This window comes from Metopolophium dirhodum, chromosome 7 (assembly GCF_019925205.1).
Source record: "Metopolophium dirhodum isolate CAU chromosome 7, ASM1992520v1, whole genome shotgun sequence".
Lineage (NCBI taxonomy): Eukaryota > Metazoa > Arthropoda > Insecta > Hemiptera > Aphididae > Metopolophium > Metopolophium dirhodum.
The window spans coordinates 18,269,083-18,295,148 of NC_083566.1; the positions used below are offsets into that span (position 1 = coordinate 18,269,083).

Consider the following 26,066-nt stretch of genomic DNA (forward strand, 5'->3'; position numbering starts at 1 on the left):
CATCACACTTAAAACACAATGCAAACTACACACGTCTACTCGATACAAGCCGATAAATCATTATTTCGAAATCGTCATATTATAAGTATACAACGAAAAACCTTACAGTTAAATCAATATTACATGCTAGTTTAAACATTAGTATGTATATATATTTAGGAACTATTTTATCCAATGTTTGTACTACGACAATATTATGCATCTATACACTTCTCGACCAGTAACAAGACTATTCAACAATGAAATTTCAGTTTTCGTTGTATGAATGTTAAATAACAATTTAAAACGATGACTTATTCTCACGTGTAGGTATTACCATATATACAACAATTAAACGAGCATATTATTATTATTATTATTATTATTATTATTATACTCGTTTTATACTATATACACATCAGGTATGTATATTGTATATGCAGTCTACACACTAATAAATCAGTAAGATATAATGTATATAATATATACATACGATGAAACGAAAAAACAAATAATAATTATGTAAAATATAGCCAGTGGCCGGTTGGACCAGCCGTACGAAAAACTCAACTAATTGAACTCGATAACTATCGTATCTCGAGACTAGCGTGGTTAAAAACGGCTAATTAAGTTTGATAAATACACCATGGTATGTCGGTAATCGGTATCCTGCAGTAATATAATTTATTCTATTAACATATAATTATACACGCACACGGAGGCGATTGATGGGAGGAGGAGTGTGAGAGAGACGGACATTTACCTGAAATAATATAAAATATATTGTGTGTGTTTAGTTTTTCAATAAATATTTCGAACCAATTTACGTGTAGGTATATTATATAACAAAAAAATGTTTTTATTACAGTCTAGGTTTAATATAGTTTTTTGTGTTGAAGCGATGTAATTAAGTACTAATAGTAAAGGTACTGTACGTGATGTCAGAGGAATCCCGCGTAATTGCAACGTGGAAGTGTGGTGTTCGATGACATACTAATGGATAATCTAATTTTTATTCAAAAAATTGTACAAAATAAGAAGGTAAAGTTATTTATTAATTTATTAATATTCTCAGCAATACGCTAACACAAGCAACAATAATTATTATTGCTTTCAGATGTAGTTATTAATGTTTTAAATTTAAGAAATACGAGCTACAAACAATCTCTATTGACTATTGAGTATGAACTCACATAATACCTAAATTATTATACCATTTATACCTATATAATTTATATATTTAGATATAAACAAGCGTTGGATTAAATAATATAAACGACATAATTACAAGTCTAAATTTTTATTTTATCTATATTCTATATCTCTAACATTTATTAATAAACGATAATATATTTTGTATTTTTGTAGTCAAGTTTGTAAGTTTCAAATAGGTATCATCGTTTTCTTTGTGAATAACATGTGACTGGTGGTGTTGTTTTGAAGATTAACACAAATTATAGACTCATATATTTATCCATTAATAATTAAATTATAGCTCCCTTTTGTGTACTAAAATCTGATGGTAATTATTGTTCTACACGATGTTATTCTGTTACACGATTATTTATTAATTACAAGTGCCGTATAATTCATAATATATAATATTATAATATGTATTTTAATATTGAGGTAAAGGTCGTTATTACTCCAATACAATTTGATTATAATTTAAATAATTAAATTAGTTTTAATTGGTTTTTGTTGCATAATTTTTATTATTTATTATATGTTTCTATCGTTTTTGTTTTTTATCAATTCTGACAAATTAATGTATTAAATATTTTGAAAATATTCATATTATTTTTCTTATCCTAACGTTGGATGTAGGTATAAATAGGTACGTTGCACTGTTGAAAAAAAAATACTATAGTAATTATAATGAAAACATGAAAAGTTAAATTGTGTATAATATACGGTACACAGTATTACAATATAAGCGTGTCGATGTATGTGTGTTCACTTAATCTAACTTTATAAACTATACCTTTTATACATTATACATAAGTTTAAAAGTATATTATAAATATGTACATGGTTCTGATTTCACTATTCTGCCCAACAGGCGTTTTAAATGAATTCATCTAAAAACACATTTATAATAATATTAACTTCCAAAGAATTAAATATATTTCATTCATTTATAACGTTATTGAATTTACACTATTTGCGTACTTAGAGATTAAAATGTAAAAATGACTTTGGAGTAGTTTATTGAGAAATCGTTAAATATGTTCTTGGTGTGGAATCTGAAGAGCAAATTCGGCGATATTTTCTGTGTTTCTTGACTTCGTATTAACTGGTCTTTGGTACACATAGAACAATTGCATGGATAAATGTATAAACTGGGCAATAGTTTAAAGTTAAATTAGTCAATGTCCCTAAATAAATAATACTTACATCACTCACGTGTAAAAACCCACCACCACAATACAACCCTACTAACAGCTAATGGCCATAGATGCCGGGCTTAAGGATCAATAAAAAAAAAAAATAATTATACGTAAGTATATACAATATATAAAGTATTAAACATTTATAACATAAAAAAAACAACTAAAAGCTCATGTTGGATCACAATTTTAAAATCAATAGTCGATAGGTACCTATTTACCTATCTACCTCGTACATACCTACTATCAAGGTAGAAGAGCAATAATAAATTATTTAAACAGTAAAAAAAAAAATTAAAGATTTTCATCTTTTATTATTTATATAATATTGTATATACCTACTATAGTTCGCGTACCTATAGAAGCTGCAGACGACGACGTCAACGAAATTTTTAGATTTCCTCTGGATATGAAATTCGGCATAGACGTCAACTACGGCCGTAACTGCTAGTCATTGGCGTATATATTATTATTTATACGCGCCTGTATATTATTTAATACCACTGCCTTCGTAGGTATATATTTAATTATCTATGGGTACGTGTATAATATACATACCACGAGCTAATTGATTCTAACGCCGCAGCGCATACCAAATTCGCCTTTAGTTAACCCCTTCCCCGCACACACACACACACACACACACACACACACACACACACACACACACACACACACACACACACACTATCACAGCAATTCCATCCCTCATATCCCACTGCCAAGTGGCTCCTCCGTTTTGACAGCGATTATTATGAACGGCACCCTGAAGGCATATCGTATAATATATTATATATATCCACCCACACCTCCTGCCCAACGACTGGGTTTTCTGTCCCTCGACGTGGCGAGCTCCCTCGCGTACGGCGTCATTCGCATAATACTATCAGGTATCGTGGTCGTGACTCGTGAAGCCGAAATATCATATTCTAATGCGGTTTATGCACGCGCGATGCGCTTATTCTCGCCAACTACAATATTTCACGAGCGCGATCCTCATCCTGTAACCTAAGAGTGCTGTTTACCACGAATCCCGTCGCTTCCCGGCGATATTATATAGATAATTATTATAGAAGAACACGCGCTTTTTGTCATTTATATATTGCCACTGTTATCGCTATTCCTGAGACTCCCCTCTTTTCCCGACAGTGAAATCGTTTTGATATACCTATACTCTGCGCTATAGTAGGGTCTCCAACTACGCCCGCTGCTAGGTTTGCAGAGTGTCGCAGAGAATTGCAATTGTGACACATTATGATTTGTATAGAATATTATAACAATCCAATTAGATAGGTACCTTACAATATTTTATTATTATACGAAACAATATTATAAACGTTTGGACGTGATAACACGATGTTATACGACGAGGACTGGCTATTTTGAAAGTGATATGCGCATTATAACAATATTGTTATACAACGGAGAAATACAAATGAAACGTATTGTAAAATCGACTGACGAAAATTGTTCGTCTCGAAACAAACATATGTTTTTGTGTTTACTACATTCTTTCGTATCTTAAAACCAATACAAAATAATAGCTTTATTAGAGCACAAAAGGCCGTGCGTATAATACTATAATATAATATTATTTATTTTATAGGTATTATATTATTATATCGCCATTTTACTATACACGAGTTTCGACCGATGGCGGCCCTGGCCAACATCAAAAACGGTACGCCGAGAGAAAACAAGTAAAACAATAGACGGTGCATATATAATATAAACAACTATTAATGTGACTGCCATTGGCTATTTGGTTACTACTTATTAGTATATTATAATATAGACTAAATCAAGTTTTGAGGTTAATTTTAATAATATTATATGTATACATATATTTTGTATGCGGGAGTCAGTTATAGTCAACGGGCTCACGGTGGCATCCGGTTGAGGTTTTATTTTGACTACGCGATTTAAAAATATATTATAAACATGAAAATTATATTGTTTTCCTCGTAAAATTTTTTCTGCCGCACCTGCCACTCAATTCTGGTTGTTAAGCAAACGTACCGGATTCTCTTGAATTCCATTAAACACGATTTTATGTATAAAAAATTGCATCTTATATTTTCCTTTTTAATTTATTTTGTGCAATATATTACATATAGGACATAGGTACTTCTATATTTATGTACATATGTATAAGCTATACATTTTATTCGTAATTAATATACTCACGTTTCTGTTTGTTGTGCAAATGTAATATATTATTATATACCTACAGCAAATACGACGAAATCTCACTTAACAGGCAATCGGGTTTGGGAATTGTATTTAACCAGCCTTTGACAGTCTGGAGGACTGGAGGAGACGAGGAGTGTACACGTAATTCAATATAATGACGTATATTTCTATAATAGCACTATGCCAATATTACACATATTTTCATATTTTATCATATAACATAAATCATTTTGTAATTTTTGACTGTTTATTTATTTATTAGTTATGATTGTAAAATAATTTATAATTCTGATCAACAAGGACAAATAAACAAAAATTTAAAATAATAACGTTCAGATACTCACAGGTCAGTCGTTATCCAGATGTTGAATTTATTTATTTTGAATTTATTTTTAAAGAAAACCTGAAAAATAAAATAAAACTATAGCAAGTGTATTTTGTGACAGTAATATATATATAGTGTATTCATTTTTTTTTATTTCAATTATTTTGAAATCAAAATTTCACATTTTGACACGAATTTTTTGTTTGAAATCAAATTTTTAAAACTTTGAAAAGTATTATTAATGTTGACTTATAACTATTATTGTTGATGATGCTGTACGCCTGTACCTATGTGCGTATTAAATATTAATATATACATTTTATAGTCATATAGGTCTCTTGAGTCTTTATTGAATAGCGTACGTCATATATTGAGTATACAATAGTGTATTACTTTTGTACGATTCATTTTTTACACAATAATTTTTTTCTCCCATTCGTTCTAGCCAGTGCATTATACTATTATGATTATTGTTTGGGTCTGTATTATATTTTATTTGTATTTTGTATGCATGATAATAGTTACATTGATCATATTATGTAATATTTTTGTGATGGTCCATTACCTAAATGTTAATTTAATTTTAAAATAATGTATTATTGTACATACAAATTTATTTTATACTAAATAATAATATAATTATGTATACTTATTACTTATTAGTTATTAGTTATGACTGAATATAAAGCACTGAATAATCAATAATATTCAATAATATTATAATAGTAGATTAAAAGTGTAAATACAAAAAACATTACAAATTAATAATAGCAAATAAAAAAAATGTTTTTAAATCTTTTAAAATCTGTTATAATATGTAGGTACTTACAAAATATTTATAAATTACATACTCTTTATAATTTTCAACGAGAAAAAAAATTACTGAATTTCTTGGTTCAATAACAACTAGGATACCATGTATATTTAAAAAATGCTCGATGTCAACTAGAACATTTTGTATGAATTAAAAAGAGACTTTTAAATTGTAGGTATATAACATGAAATCCAATTCTATACCTGCGTTTAAAAAGTAATATAATATATTATTCATACTTGAAGTATATATTGTATAAATACATTATACAAAGGTACTACATAATATAATAAGACAAAAAAGTCTGCGTTCAATAAATAAATGTCAAAGTGTCAAAGTTTTTAAATTATTTACTGTATATTTTAACCTAGATTATTTTATATTATATACCGGATCATACAATAAAAAAAAATATAATACTTATAATATACCTAAGTATCAAAATCTTTATTTGTCAAGTAGGTATATATAACATGTGATTACAGCTTTGAATTATCATTCAACCAAATTTTTATTTTATAAGATTCCTGTAATGCTCTTATATGAAATAGTAACTACGAAACGTATAAAAATGTTCATTGTCTGTTAACCTTATTATGCGAAATTCCGAAAACTTACTCGATGCACTATAATATAACTATTAGGTATTGCTGTATAAGGTACTCAGTAATGCATTGTGCATATATAAGCATTTTTGTACATCAAACTTACATACAAATGTATCGTAATACAAACTGTCATAATATAAATAAGTAATTTTTGATGATAAGAATAAAGTTAACATTAAAATAATGCGGTAAAAATACAAAATGAATTACTCGTATCTTCTAAATAAAACATTTCAAAAATGTATATTATACTATACTTGTATATAACCTAGCTACCTATTTTATTATTCACATGTTTGAGTAATAAATATTTATGCATTCAAAATTCCAAAGTAACAAACTCTAATTTTTTCCATCAAGCACAATTTACATAAGTTATATTTTCTCCTATCCTTATTTTTCTAATTTTGAACTACAGTAAATAATTTTTGTTATAGAGCATGTATCTACTACAATTTCGTGATACAGATCATAAAATTACATTTTTATGTCAAAAATAATGGAACTAAAAACATACTTATTTTGTTTTAAATTTAATACCTAACGTTAAATTATGTTGTCTTTTGTTTATGTATATAAAAGTAATTTTACTAACGCATTATAATTTTTATTTTCTTATATATTTATTCTTATCAGTTTATTTTTATTACATAAAAAACTAATTAATGAAAAAATAAACTATATATATTAAACTTTCGATGTTTATTAATTTTAATCACAATTGTCATTTTTAAGATTTTTATAAGAAAATAATATTGTTTGCACGTGTTTGTGTTAAAGTATATACCATATAGGTAATATATATCTACACTTTATTGAAATTGAAAATTAATTGTTCGCGGTTAAACGAGGAGTGAGAGTAGGTTAGTGTGATTTGAGACATCATCGTAGTGCGCAAGTACATATACAAGTGGGTCCATGATATTTTTCGTTGAAGTATAGGTACATTCTTTGTTATGTAGAACTATATTATATGATATATAGATAAAGATAAATTTGAATGATAGTTTTTTCAACAAATTTTCCTCAGAAATTGTATGGTTTATGGTAATATATTAAATATAATAGATGGACGAAATGTGTAGACTGCGTAGTTTTTACAATATATGAATAAGATCATTACTTACTGAGACGACAGTAAAAGAAATCAACACACGCTTAAAATAATTGTATAATATTTCTATATAAAATTTTGTTCTATATAAAAGAAAGACAATTTACAATCTATGCAATAATAAAACAATAAGTAAATTTGATAACTTATAGTTTATTTATTATTTAAGACGAAAATTAACACTGAACTTACGGTTGGTAATGAGATCGTATCGGGTCGTGTAATTTATTCGAATCGGCCTGCAGTTTATTAGGTACGCACAACTCTTCGTTAAATTTAAATCTAAAGGATTTGAATATAAATTACGTTGTTTTTTATGCGCCGAGAGAATAAATTTATACAGTATAACATCTAGTGATAATCTCGTGCTTAAGCCCAAAATGAATGTGTGTGATTGTATATTATATTTATATATATATATATATATATTGCTACCTTCAACAACAGATCGATCGGTGAACTGTCATTGAGGATTATAATATTAACAGATAAAAGAACGTATGGACGAACTAGTTAGTGTGTGCACATGGAATATAATATATATTATACCTATGCATATTGCATATGCTTATATTATGTGGTCGCGTGGAATTTTATCTACATCTAAAGCGCGTACCTTTTTTCGGGGTTGGCTCTCTAAAAAGGGATAATGGGATTTTGCGTCATTCCAGATAACGCGTTTGTGAGACATTACATTTTTTTTCGCCGCTATTCATAGTTACTCTTCAGGTCCCTCTAAATGTTTCAGATCTCTTCCCCGCGATTAGAATTAAGCGTATTTGTACGACCGGGTTTATTATCTGACGTGTTTTAATCAATCTTCGGACAGAGATGTCTCTGAAGTCCCTCGTATAAATCGGATTAACCCGACCAAAAAGGACAAGAAAAAAGTCTTCTTTTTCTGTCCTGGCACGATATCATTGTTATATAATACGAGATGAAATTGCCTAAAGCGAAAGGATCGAATAATATTCGGACGCCGTAAATATACCGGTGCTTCTCAACTTATCTCTTACGTCCGTTCATTTCCTGTTATTTAGAAGTTTTAGTATCATATTTTTTTTGCAGGAGTACCTATATATTATTATGTTGTTAATTCATTATAATCATTAATCATTTTATTAATATAAAATTATATAATATATGTAAACTAATCGATTTATAATAATTTATTATTAAAAGAGCAGTTTTATCTTTAAGTTTTCAAAACTACGATGTATAATAATATATGTATAAAATGTAAATTTAAATGTACAATATAACCTGACTACAAAAATAAAAAAAAATCAATTTAAAAAAAAACAACATGACATGTTCACAATAAATATATGTTATGGAATGTTCCATCCCAATATCGTTAGTCAAAGTGACAGCATAATCTCGGGACGAGAAATGAAAGAAATATTATAATACGCAATAGGTAGGTACGTCTACACGAAACGCGTATTAATACCATTTTATCCCGATGCTTGTATACAAAGAACTAGAATAGCGTATTTTCAAACGTTCCAACCCGACAGCTGATGTTTGATAAGTGCTTTTGACACAATAGTTGCCCGCGGTGTGGCTGCACATAGACGGGGCGGTCAAAACGTTTCATGGGATTTCGTTAGTATAAAACGGTAGGAGACAGTACGACGAATGTAGAAAAATAATATGACGACGATGATGATGAATCGTCGTCGTCAATGGCGGTGGTCCAGACGTAGATGCTGAGACGAAAATCTTATACCAACTATCAAGGATATATGCACGTGTTTGACACTGACACTGATAATATAATATTATAGTTATGAATAATAATGCGTATGATAACCAATCCCGATCGATCATAAACCCGAATTTATCGATTTATATAATATATTTAATAATAATAATATAAACGCGAGTCGGAGAGTTGTCGTTTCGGGGATTGTCCGCATCGCTGATGGATGGATTGTCCCCGCGGCAGCATCGCATCAATCAAACCCTTCTGCGTTGTGTCACCCGGCCAAAAACTGAAGAGGACGACGAGGCACAAGTGAAGGGTGGGAGGAAGTGATCAATAAATGAGCACGCTAAACCACTGATGTGTGTGTACGTAGAGAAAAAGACACACGAGCACGTACGTACGCGAATATAGAGGGAGAGACGAGCAGCGTTTTGACGTCGACCATACGAGTACCACACACTATTATTTATACTAGGTACCTACCTAAAATACCACGTGGAATGATTTTAAATTTCATGAAATTTGATTTCATGTTTACAATAACATAATATAATATAGAACCATACGTCCTATGACACGCGACGTCGCAACGTGATTATTGTTCCGAAATCGTATCAGATTGAAAGCCGCGACAGCCGGAGATACTACCTGAAGTTGTACCTATATAGTATGCATAACCGCGGTAACCTCGAGGTCGTCGACGGGTTCTGTCGTACGGCATCTACGTCTTGGATAAAAACACGACTAAAAAATTCGTCAAAACCGAAAATCGACGATCGGTGATAATTTTTTTGTCAAAGGTCTACCGGCAATTACACACTATAATATCATATAGTACCATATTATTATTATCATGTTTAATACTCGTATAAATATGATCAATTTATTACAATACGCATTGTTTATAGTAGACAGCCGCAGCCTTATCGCAAATTTCACGTTATTCAATTCGTCGCCTGCGGCTAACAATTCGAATTAAACGCCGTGGCGCCGTGCACTGCAGACTACCCTATTACACGCTATTATACTAGGTAGGTTATATTATATTATTACTATTTGTAGCGAGTTGAACAAGTTTTCAAAAGTCGTTAAATACTATTGATCTCGAACGCGTTTCTAATGTTTCTACAATAAACGCGTGAAATTTAAGTATTTATATTTTGTTATGAAAAAACGATATATTTTTCTAATTAATCAAAACTAATTAGTTAAGTAACGAATAATTGTAACTATAGTATAATGCATGAATTAATGTAAAAAGTTTTAAAATAAAATATTATCCACATATACAAAAAAACGGCCAATGGGCGTTCTGCAGAATAAATATGAAAAAACTAATACACCACTTCGATCGACTCGAATACAATCAATCCTGATTCGATGGAATAACATAATGTTTTTTCAATAATTAGATCAGTGCAGGCAGTCGACTATTTTAAAATGTATTAAACTGCTCAAATTCAACAATACTACAATCTATATTATACTATCTTTTTATTGCGAACAAATATTGTATTAAGACGTTCATGTTTGCTGCTATGTCGATGTAGAGTAGCTATTGGTTATTAACTTAGACGAAAGCACTATCTTAAATTAAATTTTTCCATGTGAAAAAAAAAGTGAAATAGGAATAAAGGGACATTTGTATTATATGTTTATATATATCTATACATATAGAGACAGAACAACTCTCGAAATATAGTATAAACGAAAATGATAAAACAAAATACGTAGGTAACAAATTGCGTTCGTAAAGTACCTATCTATACTATTTACACCTTATAATAATATTAATAATGTGTATAATAGTATTATTATGCGTAATGTTATGTGTATTTGTGTGATTGAAAATGCGCTAAACGTTTATCGGAAATAATACAATTATAGGTACTATTTTTTATTTATTTTTTCAACGCCACTAAATGTCATCTATTTACACGTCCCAACCTAACGTACATGTCGTGCAGAATGTGACCCGACAACTTTGATGTTTAGCCAAGGAATCGTGACTGACTGTCGACTGTCGCAGGAATTCCCCTCCTCGCGCGTTTCATTTATAATATTATGCGTCGGGTCACTGCAGTCACATTTATGGTCTACAAGTAAAATAATATTGTGTAATATATGCATGGGATACCTTTACGTATTGCGTAGAAAGAGTTATCGCAAGTATTGTAATAATATATATATAATATATGCCGTAAAATTATTAACGGCCCGCAGAGCTAAGGGATATGTAAGTGAGTACTGTTGATATCGTCACAGAAGTGAATATTGCAGGAGACGACCGACTACGACGCGATAATAATTTATGTCCGGTTAATGGTTTCGGACACGGTTGACGATAAACAATGAACCGCGCGCTGTATAATGCGCATAGGTAAATTGGAAACAAAAATGAATAAGGAAATATTCAATAAATACAGAGTGATTTATATAAAGGTTACAAAAATATTATGCGTAGGTACCGCGTGTAGTATGAGTATACGGTATGTACCTACGTGAAAACAGGATGCACCGAGGTCGCTGTCGTGATAATTATACAATTTTAATGTACATGGTAATGAAAGAAGAGTAAAACACAATAATTACATAACGAACCGCATAACGATGTTATGGTTAACACGATGTTTATGTGTCATTGTATGTAAATATAATAATAACCTAGACAAATAGTAATTATTCGCGGTTTAATGGTCGCAAACTCGTAACATATAATAAGTCATGTCTCATTGACATATACGTTACGGGATCATATTACACAATGTCTTAGGCCTTATCCTTTAGGTCTACTCTTATTTAGTTTTTATTCGATTCGATTTCAAGTTGTAGTACCTACTCTTATTTTGTGTACCTACCTAACGGAACGGCGTATCATTTTTCAATGCGCAGTTAACTCAAAAAATAATATTTTGTAATTAGATCCGAATTATGGACGTAATTGGGTTTTTCTGTTGCCATCTGAATAAGCAATTGGTTTTCGAATATATTTTGTAATATAAAACTGATGAAAAACGATATGCGATGTCTATTTTAATTTAACTATGATTTTTAAGTGATATTTTTAGGTTTGAAAATACATAATATTTTCTTGTTTGATTTGACACTTTAACGTAAACTAAAAACGTTTTTATCGGCGCAATGATATGGCCAATAAACCTTTAATTATGTATCGTATATCAGAGACGAATATATACACTTTTAACTAAAGGCTCCACTGCTCCAGATAGCTATTAAGAATAATATTGCATTATAATATTGTGATTTATTTTTTAAATTTATATCGGAAAAAAGAGTCCGTTTAAGAAAAGATCATAATAAAATCCACGGGGGAGTTGGCATACGAGATCAGTTGCTGATATATTTAGAATAATATCCAATAGAATCGTTTTGCGCTTTAAAATCGGATTAAAGCTGGCCCGCAAAATATACCATCACTCAAATACTTTCCATTTGAGAACGAAACAATGCCATCAAATTGTATAGCTATATAGATATTGGCAAACTGCGAAAAATATCGAACTTTATATATTAGTATATTATACTTGTTGTAAGATTATTTTGACTTTCTTACATTTATTATTTCAAATGTTTTCTATTTCATATATTCGATTTTTACATCTTCAATAGATATAAATTTATATGACATAGGAACAGAGAATCAAATACTAGATTTCAATAAAAGCACCTATACCTACATATTATTATTTAGTGTTTAGTTATCATATTTTATAAACTATTACAAAAATCGCGTGGTAGGTAGGTACCTATATAAGAAGGTAGGTACTTGCATTATAAATATCACGTACCTACCTTTAGACTCTAGTTTGTTTCTTAAGTTTAGACTATTGCAAACGTTTATAACTGCACATTTGTTCATTGAATTTCATACAATCATACGTACCTACAAGTGAATCGACAATTGCGGTCATACATAACTGATGAAATAATATTGTTATACAATAAACAGTATTAGTGATTAGTATATAACGGAAATGAATACTTCAAAAGGACCTAATGTGCTTAGTCTCTTATTGTAGTTAAAGGTTCCTACATGCATGTACCGCAATTTAATAGAGTAATTATTTTCCACGCAGTGATTCTCACGCCACCGTGTTGATACACAATATTATAATGGAATATAATATATGGCGTGTATATTGTGTGTTATTTCCTTCAAGACCGTAAAACAAGGTAAATATACTGCAGTCGACACGGTCGTATAAATTTAAAATATAGTAAAGTAGGCGGTGGCGGTCGGTAAATTTTCTTTAGTTTACATTTTAAATTATATCGTTTAGTGGTCTAAATCATCGCATAAGCCTACACATGACGTATAATAATAATATAAGTGTAAGTAAAAATCGCATTTTATAATGTACACTTTCGGTGTTACCTAGCTTTATATATGTAGAATATGCATAGAATATATTAATAATATATAAATACTATAGGTAGTAAAATATATTATTATAATATAATAGGCTTTCAAATGATAATAAAATAACAATTTTTCCTCCACCCTATAAAACATTTTGGTTTCACGGTCATGGCGATAACAGAATATTGCGTACCTATAATATATTATATCGTCAAGTGGTGTTTTTTTTTTTTTTTTGACACCAGCAAATTTCCCGAAGACCTACAGGTTAAGAACCACCATTTATAACAATAATAAATGTATGTAGAGGTGGAACCTACCGGAATTACAATTTTACCCTTTTTACCGTATACATTAAAATACACGACGATAAAACGTTTTATTATGCCGTTTTTGCGGTGTCGGACGTCGGCAAAGCGCGTGTACGTAGTACGGGTGCAATATAATAATAACATAATAATTTTCGCGTGCCGGTCGACGGGATAATAAGACGCACATAAATAATTGGTCCGTTTATCGTGGGTACCTACGATATTATACCCACATATAGTACATGATAATATATTATACCTATATACTCACCTACTTACTTGTCTACCTGTCTGGCCATCTAGGATCTATTATAATTATATGATAATATGTGATCCGAGTGTACGACGTATAATTTAGTAAAAAATTACAACATTCTTCTGGTTGCGTTTTTCGCAGTAAACTATTATTATTATTTATATTTTTTCCAGCTCGTGCGTCCAACTGTATGTCTGTATGATATAATACAATACAATAATATTCCATGTTGTATACTATATGCGACTCACATACGAACCACCGTGTCGACGACAGCAATAACAGTATAACTGCAGTGATACTATAATGGTACTTTTCGCGTTTAATTAAAAATTTCTAGCAGTCCGTTTAACCTTTTTAATGCGTTTCACAGACCCTCCGCCGTGGCCGCCACATCATAAACAATCGAATATCCCACACGCCCGAAGACTCGGCCCGTGTACAAGTGTTGTAGGTACAATACTAATAATAACAATAATATATTATAATATCGTAGGTCTTAAATGTGTATAATATAGTATGTAGTATTGTAGTTGTGTGATATCGTGTATGAAGTGGTAGGACTTGCAGGCCGGAATCAATTTATGCGGTTGGTTGGCGCAGTGCTAGTGCAAGCGTGTACGACGACCACCACCATTATAATATTATTATTCGTAAAAGAAGAATAATTCATTGTAATAGGCAATAATAATAATAATGATGATGAGAAAAACAACAAATCGTATATGTAGGTGACTAGATAATATTAAGCGGCCTGTTTATATTTCATCATATTAATACATAATATTATTATTATACGGTGCCGATGGATATTCGACAACCACTCGTTCGGGTGAAAACAAAATATCTCTGCACACGCCCGACCCACGTCGTACGTAAATCTAGGTACCTACCTGCCTTAAACATTATTATAATATTATTACGGTCGTCGAATCTTCGAGACAGCAATCTTTCGTGCGCAGTGTGTGTGTGTGTAAGAGTGTGTCGTACATTCGGGTTTTTTCTTCTTCGTGTGGGCGTGTACCCGAGGCTTTATTTACTCAAGTAACTGAAATATAATGATTCGACGGGTACCTATGTAATATATAATATACAATATATATATATAATATTATGTACACGAGTACGTGTACGCGCGTGTTGAAGGCGATCGTGGCGGAGGTGCAGGTTTCTCCTCCTTCGCCCGGTTAGATATTATGTGCATTGCTGGTGGCATTTTTAATTTACATCCAAAGAGGTTTTTTTTTTATTGTGCACGTGTGTGCGCGTAAACGGTCGTTATAATAATATTATATACCGCCACCATTAAAATAAAAATAATAATGATAATAATAATAATAAAAAGGTAAAAACAAACATAACATAGAACACTCGCATCACACTATTATTATAATGTGCTGGTGTACAACGGTTGAGCTAGGGGTTACCGTGTTCTAGTTGTAAGTCTAACCGAACGGTTTCATCCGTGGTACTCTATACACTCTTTTGTATAATGTATGGGAATACTTGTAAAATAAATATAACGAATAATATTATTCGGTAGTTGTCACCGTCGTCGTAGTACGCTGACATATGCGATCATTATAAAGCGCCCTTATCCGCATAATATACCAGGAGTGTTTAAGTATATACTAATAATAATAATAATATCACGCACGTGAAAGGACTTGTGCTTATCGTTCTGGCCCGAGTGCCTTTATATGATGTTATATGTATGGCGGCAGCGGCTGTGCGGGGATGCGCCCTCGTCGGATATAACAATAATTAATAGACACGCGGGCGGGTAAACCTAGATGGTCGAGTCGTGTGGATCGATTGATATATTATGATTTATTGTAAAACTATATCCCGACCAATTCGGGCCAAACGATTAAACGCAGTTCGCCAGTGGGTAGACTAATAAAAATTTTATATTCTTATGATATAATTACATTTTTTTTTTTTTTTAACCGTCACATTATTCAGATTTAAGTGAATTACAATAATTGCAATAATATTATAGGTACACTGCGTTGATCGTCACCGCGCGCAACAGTACGAAAATATTACCTCAAATATTGGCTCGTATTTTCTCGACTAGATTCGTAATGCAATTTTCGAAACGAAACAAAAACCAATTTGATATCAGCGTAGGCATTAGTGTATATGCCACGGAATACGCCGTCTTATTTCAATTATCTCCGCGGGTGGATGGATTGCTTTTGATAGCTGGTTAGCGGTTACTGTTGAGCTTATTTGAATGAATATAAGAGAAGAACAAAAGCCGATACACGTCGCTATCCAATTTCGTACGGTCGCTGCAGTATTCACTATTCGAGAACTCAAAAGTTTCACATTTATCAGTTGAGCGCAAAAGCTGGGATATATTCAATAATGTATAGACATTATTTTTTACTGAACTTAAAACCGTTAGAGATTTTATACTTATCCTTCGAAATTGAATTTTAATACGATGGTATACTTTTATTTTAAGACACAATAAGAGTATACATGCTCGTGGTTCTCGGCATGTTATCGAACCCATATAATATAATATGTATATTATAGCATACATTTTCGTATGACAAAATATTGTTCAAGACGTATGGACGTAAATTATTGAAATTTAAGAATCAGTCGAATTTTACGAATTACATACTATTGTTTAATTAACAGCTTTAAACTGTTTCGTAATAATATTGTCGTAATTGAAAATTAAGTACTTATATGATATTTAATATATTTTATTATTTATTACAAACGGGTTTAATGTATAAAACTTAAAATTTGAATAAACTATACATTTACCTATATTATAAATTATAATATACGGCGTACCTATCTATACGTATTTTCGTATATTTTTCAAGTAGGTAGGTAGATTTGTTTTAATAGTGTTGTTTAATTCGTGTTCACTGAAAACTGAATGAGGTTAATTTGAAGGAAATACACAGTTTATCAAGGAACCTAAATTGATCTACTCTTAAAAGTTAAAATTGTTGTTCGTATATAGTTTAGAATCCCGAAGTTTATATCTATTCAAACTTAACAATAACAGTTTCCTATTGCTGTAATTCAGTTATAATTTATAGTTCCGATAATCTACCCTAGTAAATATTTGTTAGATAAAGTTTATACGTCTTCGAGGAATTTTCATATAAGGGGCACGTATTTGTCGTGAACTCGGTTTAACCAAATACTTTATAGACTTGATATAAAACTTAAAATAACATGAATAGTAAAATCGTGTGTTTGAAAGTAGTTTGTTCGTATATGAAACCCACTTGAAGTGCAGTAAATTTTCAAAACAACTGTAGAAATTACATGGATATAAGGTACAAATCTATATAACGAGTTATACTCGTTGCCGGTAACTTCTGGTTGACATCGCCAAAGAGAAAACTTAGACCAACTTAGTCCGTTCAATGAAATAATTTTAAACTTGTCGGAAGTTTCGTTCGGAATTTTCTACAGCCACTAGAGACATTATTGCACACTTGATGCGAGTGTACCTACCCTCATCAACGGCTAACGCCATCAAATGTTTTAATACAATGTATAGACTAAATACTATATAGGTATAACTTAACTTTAAAGTATAAATTATAACCTAATAGGTATATTATCCTCTATGGACTATAATTCTCGCTAAGCCCAAAACACATTTTAACATGTTCAAGTTAGTATAGCTTACTATGATCGTTGGTCAACTAACGGTATTTTTTGGTTAAAATGTAACAGTTAAACAGATTAACTGTATAAATTGATATTATAACAGCTACACAAGTGATTAAAAATTTGTTTATAAACAATTTAACTCTTTGATTAATTCAAAGACTATTTGGTATGTAAATTACATATACATATAGGTGTTTGACAATGATGCGCGTTTATTAAAATACCATTTTACTGTTAAAAATTAAATAGTTATTTATTATTGTTACAGTGAAATAATAATAATAATAATAATAATATAATACTACTAAGTGATTTATTTAATATAATATGATGCTGACTTGCGTGGTGGTGTTGTGATGACCTGCATGCACACCTCAATTGATATATGTAACACAGATGCGTCAGAAACATAATCTCCTTTATAATATAATATACACTTAGAAAAATGAGAATAATAGGAAATAGTGAAATATAAAAATTATTTATGAACACAATGCAGAAAATGTTTTTGAAAAGGGCAAACGATATAATATTTTGTGCGCAAAACGTGGCCAGGAACACAATAGAAACGGAACGGAGTGACGAATTCGAGTGGATCTGAAGTGACCAGACATTTATTGTGCACATAATGCGAATATAGAAATCTAACATAGTATGAAAAAGAAAACAACGATTCGAACTATTTTTCGGACCTCCTGATGACATTCGATCCCATCGACCACAACTCGTCATATTGTCGTGTTGAATTGTAGTTTTTATGTATTATATATCTTAAACGACTAACCCCTCAGTCGCAGTATATATATTAAATATTATTATGTTGTACTGCCCCGTCGTCGAGAATTATTGAAACGTTTTATTTTATGTTCTATAATGTATTGTACCTCTAGTCACTACCACACATTACATGTACACATTTGAATTTTGACATATTTTCGTGTTACGAAGGTCGAACGGACAAAAAGTGAAACGTAGGGGGCATAATACTTGCATTCTGTTTTCAGTAGTTTTTTTTCGGAATAAGAATTTAATTATATTTTTTCTTCGCACACTTCAAAATATATTATGTTGATTGCACATAATACTATATAAAATAATATGACTTGAACTGTAAATAGAGTTGTTTTCAAGATAATAATTTACACGGTAAGGCATTTTGTTAAAAACATTTAAAAAAAACCACATTCATTATCGTTGGTGAACTTGTATTGTGCATTTGTGTGTGTGTGTGTGTGTGTGTGTGTGTGTGTGTGTGTGTGTGTGTGTGTGTGTGTGTGTGTGTTGGCTTGTTTTAATTTTCAAGCGTAGCAAACGAATTGCTGAACGGTATGATGTATATAATATATATATATATATGAATAAATGTAGAGAACTTTGCGTGCACGGAAAGCATTAGAATATTAACGCAAATAATTTACAGTGTGTGCTATGTGTGCTACGCGATGCGTTTTAGTGCTGTGCTATGCGAAATTCGAAGTAATAATAACATTTCTGTATAAAAAAATCCACTGGTCACGCGTTCATATATTTAAAAAAATATATCCGCCGTCGCCTCGGAATGCACTTTTAGTATAAAAACAATAGAGTTTTGTTGTAAAGCAGAATAGATGGAAAATGTATATTTTCCTCATACTTTTACAATCGAACGGTTGGCAAAATAAGAGAAAAAATACGATTGGTTTTTTTCACGGGTAAAAAAATAATAATATTCGTTTGAAGATATATTATTACAAGTCCACGGCCGCTCGCCAACTGGAGAAAATGTAAACCATAGTAATATTATATCGTAATATATTATTATGCTCGTCTCTACGTCGGGGTTTATTCGATATAACGCGGAAATACGTTATATTATATGTTTTTGAGAAGGAATACTCTGAATTCCGAGTTAAACTCTCTTCACAACCGATTAAACACGCGCTGTGAAACAATATCATATTATCATATTTTCCTACAAGTACACTAAATATATAAAACAAAATGGCACGACGTAGATAGGTAAACTATACACAAATTAAAAATTATATATTATATTGGAACAGTCTTAAATATAAGTTTTATGTTTTTGTGACGAGCCGTTTTGTACATAATATTATACTGTACTGAACTTACGAAACACTCATAATACATAATAGTAACCAAATAATGGATAGTAATGTAGTAATATCTATATTATACTAGCTGATCCCGTGCACTTTGTTGCCCGTAAAAAAGGTGACTCTTAAAAATATGATTGTTCAAATCCTTTTGGGTGTAACTTGCTGCAGTAAGTGCAACTCAGCCACCTTGGTAGGCAATGTTCGAAAATTCGATTTGATGTAATAGCTTGTACCTGATCTGCCCGATTAACCAATGGCAACTAATAATAAATAATTACTAATTTCTACTAATTATTTCTCCTATAACCAATATAGCAACCATTACGTATATAGGTATAGACGTATTGAAATGAATTTAAAATTTCAAAGTCAACGGCTGTAACTAATATTAGTGGCGGTAAATAATGTTTGGTAAAAAAAAATGTACACACCATGTAATTATATGATATTATACAGCCGTAAAACCATAGCACCATTAGAAAGCGGATTTCTAAGTGAAAAAAACATGAATAAATATAGCAAGGTAATATGCGACGCGAGCACGGTTAAGTATAAGTATATTATTATTTATTTAAATATATAAGTAACACCGGAAGGATATTATAACGTAGCTCGTAGGTGCTATAATTTAATGTACAGGTCGTAACATAATAGTGTTATGAAAACGGGGTAACGTACCTAGTACCTATACAGCGGTAACGACACTATACATAATATTATATTATAATGATTCGTATAATACGCTATGACATCTTGACAAAACATATTGAGAAAAATGAGATCAATAGCGATGTTTGGATGCACAACGTGTAATATTTCGTCAACATGAGATCACTTAGATTAGATACACCGATGCATTGGATGCGGTTTCTTGTTGGAAGTATATCTTATCCGATGATATTCTAGACTGAACCCAACCATTACCATATTAAATTTTTTCAAAACCACAAAAAAAAACACGTTTGTAAGTATTAGAGACTAACGTATAAACAAAAGATAATAGGAATTTTTTTTTTTAGCGTCATAGTTTTTATTGAGGGGAGGGAAGCCCGGTCAGCCATAAAGGCATAAACTCATGCTACACAACATACATTAAAACAAAATATTCTTTGATTTATTAAAATAAAATTCATTCACCCTGACGTTCGACCTTCAAATTTATTGTCATATTTATCACTTTAATTTTTTCTTTGTCAATTTCAGTCGTTTTTTTGGCATTCAGTGTTTTGGTGGTTCTGGTATGTAAAAATCATCAAATATTGTGTCATTTGCATAATTTGTTTAAAATACTTTTTTATACATTTAAAATATTATACCATACTCCAGTGTTATGCAATCGATATATCACCTATTACCAGTTATTACTTTTCACAAAAAAAAAATCATCAGGTAGAAATGATAGGCAACGTATTATACAGGTTATTGAAGATACTTTTGTGAAATTATAGCTACACTTGATACCGACTGCATCTATTTTTAGTATTTTGATTTTTGGAAATGGAGAATTTTTCATCCATCCTGATGACCTTAATTCCCAGCAATTAAAAGCGCACTGAACGTTTAGTAAAATAAAAAATCGTGTGCATGGTCCAAGCTCATATATATAGGCACGACAGGTACGTACAATAATGTATATAACAATTATGGAAAATAATTTATCGCTTCGAATGTTTGGTATAATATTATATAAAAATAAAAATCTTTGTGAAACCCGACAAGGCGACCAAAAGCGCGTGTGTCGTGTCGTTGGTAATATTATCGCAACAATAACATAATAATATTACCATCGCAATAATTATTCGCGACGTGTATTTAATATTTATAGTTTTCTTTTCATTCGGTTTTCGCACACGCACACCCGACATCGGCATGGGGTTCGCGCAACGTGTGTCCTCCCATGGTCGACGGTGGTGTACGTTGCGTATATTATTATATACATGTGTAACATTAATTTGTCGTTTGTCCGTGACATTTGAACGTATAATATAATATAATATTACTATATAGTCATCACAACCAGTGGCCATATAGCCCCTTTACCCCTCGGCTACGCTTCTTCAGATGATAACAACTGTGTATAATGATCGTATGGTATAATATTATTATAATGTGCAAGTCGTTTTACACAAACTCAAAAAATATAATTTAATAATATAGAACCTACTTAATAAAATATTATTATAACAGAAATACCAAACTGCAGTAAGATCTAATAAAAATAATTATTTTTTTTTGTTATACGATTTCCCAATGCACGTATATACCTAATATCATATTGTTCACTTTTTTTCCGTCTTACGTGCGACGAAATAACAATATTTTATATTTTAAATTGAATACGACACTCGACGATTTTCTTTATAAATTGAACACCATGATGGTGTTTTTTGTTTTTATCATAATGTACGCGATTTGAGAGATTTTGCGCGAGAGGCCGTTAACGGGATATTCGGAAAAGCCTCGAGAGGATAATATCATAACGTCCTTTTTTCACTTTGCAGGCGCGCACAATAATATTATATTGTGCAGACATACAGGGTATTTTCTATTGTCGACTAAGCAATATTTTAGAAAATATTATAGGAATTATTATTGTTGATTTTTTTCGAACGTTCAATAACATGTACACGTATTATTTTATATTTTTCTATGGTTAAACAATATATTTGTTTTTCATACTATAAACAAAAATATACAACTCGATGTTGCTCGGTTCGTAATAAATGAATCACACTGTATATACACACGGGCAGGTACATACAGTCGCCGAATGCCAGCAATGCAGTTATATTCAGGGACGTATTTAGATGAGGGGTGCCATTGCTCCGGGTGGACATTTTTTTTAGAGATTTAGGGGTGGCAGCATATTATTCTGAGTGTGAAACATACGTCGTCCATCGATATTAGTTAATAAAGGTACATGAACATTTTTTGTCGTATCGGAATCTTATGTAAAAATCAAGATTATTTTATTTATAAAAAATAATTTCAATTTTATTATTATGCTCAGTAAAATATTGTTCAATGTTGCCACAGATAATATAAAATGCTGTAGCTACTGTATCGCTGGAGAATCGAAATTATCTACATTTAAATTTATTTATTTTACTTTGTAATAATAATTATTAGATTAAAGATTTTTTTGTTGGTATATAAAATAGATAATATATCTGAGTACATACTGATTGAATTATTTTGATATTGTTATTAAACCTTATTCTCGGTTTTGTTGTAGTTTATGATTTATAAATTTATAATTTTTGTGCTTAGTTGTATATTCATTGATTTTGACTTTGGTTGATACATTCTAATAATGTATTAATTTAATAAAGACAATAGCATATTATAATGAGTAATGACTAGTGAGTGGCAAAATAACAAAACTAAGTATTGTAGCTTACAAACAATTTGTAATTAAAAAAATTTAAAAATGTACACGTTATTTCTAAAGTTCTTCTATTACGCAATTATTTTGTATTTTGAGTGTTTGTAAGTTCTCGCATTTTTTTCAATAGAAAATAATTTGGAGAGGAATAATTTTTTATGGTGGGTGGGAGGGAAGGGTAATGGGTAATAGTGGCAGAATAATAGATTTACCTATAATATGGTGTCCAAATACTCAAAATACGTCTTTGGATATTTTGTATTAGTAGACGTTTTATTTATTTTATCAATATTCTTATTAAATAAAATCATTAACAAAGTGAAATTTATATCGAATTCGAATAAACATTACATCATACTTTTGAATAAAAATGTGTACGAGGATCGAATAATCTTATAATACCTATTTTGACGTCGTCGGTGGTATTCGTATAAATAATATAATCATTATTGTTACTATTATTATTACGTTAACCTATATAACAATTTAAAATACCGTTTAACGCTGCTTTGTGTATACAATAAATGATAATATATTATGTTTAATATATGTGTGTACGAATAATATTCGATTATGTTGTGATTTGAACGTTTAAAGCAACAGCGGAGGTGAGAATAAATAAATAATAATGGGGAATAAAATGTTTTGTAAAAAATAAATACTGCCCCTGCGCGTTATTACAGTTCTTTTATTATTATTATTTTGCGTTAGTACCGGGGGCCCCGATGGAATTTCATACAGCAAAATAAATAAATGAATAACAATCAATAATTTATATGATGTTATTCGTAGGCACCTCTATATGCGCGTTTGGTGTGATAATAATAATAATAATAATAATAATAACAAATAATAATAGTAACCAGCCGTTCGCGTTTTAAACAGAATTTTTTTCAAGAAAAGAACCGCCACTCATTGTTCGCGGTGTGCGATTGTGCCTGCGCACACACACACACGCACACACACACTCACATATCAGGGGTCTTTTATTGTGTATTGACTAGAGGTAAGAAAAACGTCAAATCGGCACGAACGCTTATTATACATATGGTGCAGATTTTTTTTTTTTCGTCACTCCCCTCGACCACGAAGAAATCGTTTGGAAGTAAACAGTCGCGGCCCTTATTATAATACATAATATTATATTATTGTTGTGTATAGTATTATATTTGTGGATATTATATTATTTAATAAGCGTGTGACGGATCTAAAGAAAAATAAATAATACGTATGGTGGTGTGGGGGGGGGGGGGTACCCCCATACTACTATGTACTTGCGTACAAAATATTATCTCAATAACGATTAGGATAATATATTATATTAAATATTGTCACGACACCGGGGCTACGGTTAGTATAGAGGTACGCCCTAAAATCGACGTAAAAACGTTTTAATAATATCGACTTTCGTGTGCACCTGTAATAAATAATATTAAATTGTACATTTTGCGTACGGTAGGACGTTTCTAATGGGTTTGCCGCTGCAGTGTCGATGCGGCGGATTATTTAACGCAGCGTTTTACTGGTTTGAGCTATATTATTATAATATATCCTTATGATATTACACAGCTGTGCTTAATAATTTGAACGAGCTGTATAATAATAAGTGGAATCGAAGTGAAATTTTTGTGACATAATAATAATATATTATACCTATACCTATTATGTGTTTGTCGCTTTTGATCGACCACGCATTGATATATAATAATATTATAGTAGCCCCAACAGTGGTGTTTTTTCTAAACATTTTGTTTTAAACCGACAGCGGTGCTTTAACAAATAAGTGGACATTTTATCCCCCAGCTATATTTCTTTGTATATAATAATTAAAACTGTATTACTCGACTTCGCCCGGAAAAAAAATACAAATGTAAAATATGATGTTCGGGGTATATAGTGTGTTTCGGTTTGAGCTTAGATAGGTACCTCAGTTCACGAGCATGTCGTCGATGTACCTCACTTAATAGACAAGTCCAAGCGAGATGCGGGTAATTCGCATGGGATGGGTAGCACTGTTGCAAAATACAGATATAAATATAGCGCTTGATGTATTTCAGTCTAAGTGTAACAACTGCAGCATGAGTAAATTGGTCTAATTATGTATCTCAACCCGCAAAAATTATCAAAAAAAAATTTTAACAATAGAAATTTTTAAAACAGCCAAGTGCATATAATGATGTCCTGCAGAAAATATTTTTTAAGAGTGTCTGTAAGAACAAGACAGATGGTGCCATGGGAGTATTCCTATTTTATTGTTCAATTTTCCGGTGATAAGAATTGAGTTTATAAAGTATAAAACTATGCCTATAACGCCTAGGCATCTGTTTACATAAAAAAAACTGTTTGGCGATTGGACAAGTGATTTTAGAGCTAATCTAAAGCAAAAATATAGTCTTTTATAATATATTTTAATTAATAAATTTATTTTTTTTTTCATACTTACTATAACTCCCCTTTTACCGTATTTGGTATTGATTTTTAAAAATCTACAAAATCCATTTATATTTATTTATTTTAAGGTATTTTCTACATACAATGTTGAGTTATTAGACACATTTTAAATGTTTCCCACACTAACTTTAAATTGAATTTTGAAAAATCCCTGCTTTTATTTATCTTATCCTATATTGTATAAGAAACCTTCGTGAAAAAATTTCAAGTTTTCAGACGTAGTCGTTTGTGCCGTGAGTTGATACGTCTGTCAGTAAGTTTTTTATTTTATATATTATAATACATTTTATAGGTTCTATATTAATTTATTATTATTGCGCATTGTTATAGAAAACCCAAAACAATGGAAAATATTGTCTACACTATATTATGTCATTACAAATAGGGCCGAT

The 26,066-nt window shown here is 30.7% G+C and overlaps 1 protein-coding gene across 2 annotated transcripts in view; it reads right to left on the reverse strand.

The window, feature by feature from the left end:
* LOC132948085 (frizzled-5) overlaps positions 1-26,066 on the reverse strand; it is a 70,528-nt gene that overhangs the window by 21,916 nt on the left and 22,546 nt on the right. Inside the window, exon 3 of one of the 2 annotated variants that reach the window (XM_061018383.1) lies at positions 4,907-4,965. The exons of the other annotated variant lie outside the window; for it this stretch is intronic. The gene's annotated coding sequence lies outside the window, so the exon portion shown is untranslated. The remainder of the gene's footprint in view (positions 1-4,906; positions 4,966-26,066) is intronic. 2 annotated transcript variants of the gene reach the window in all.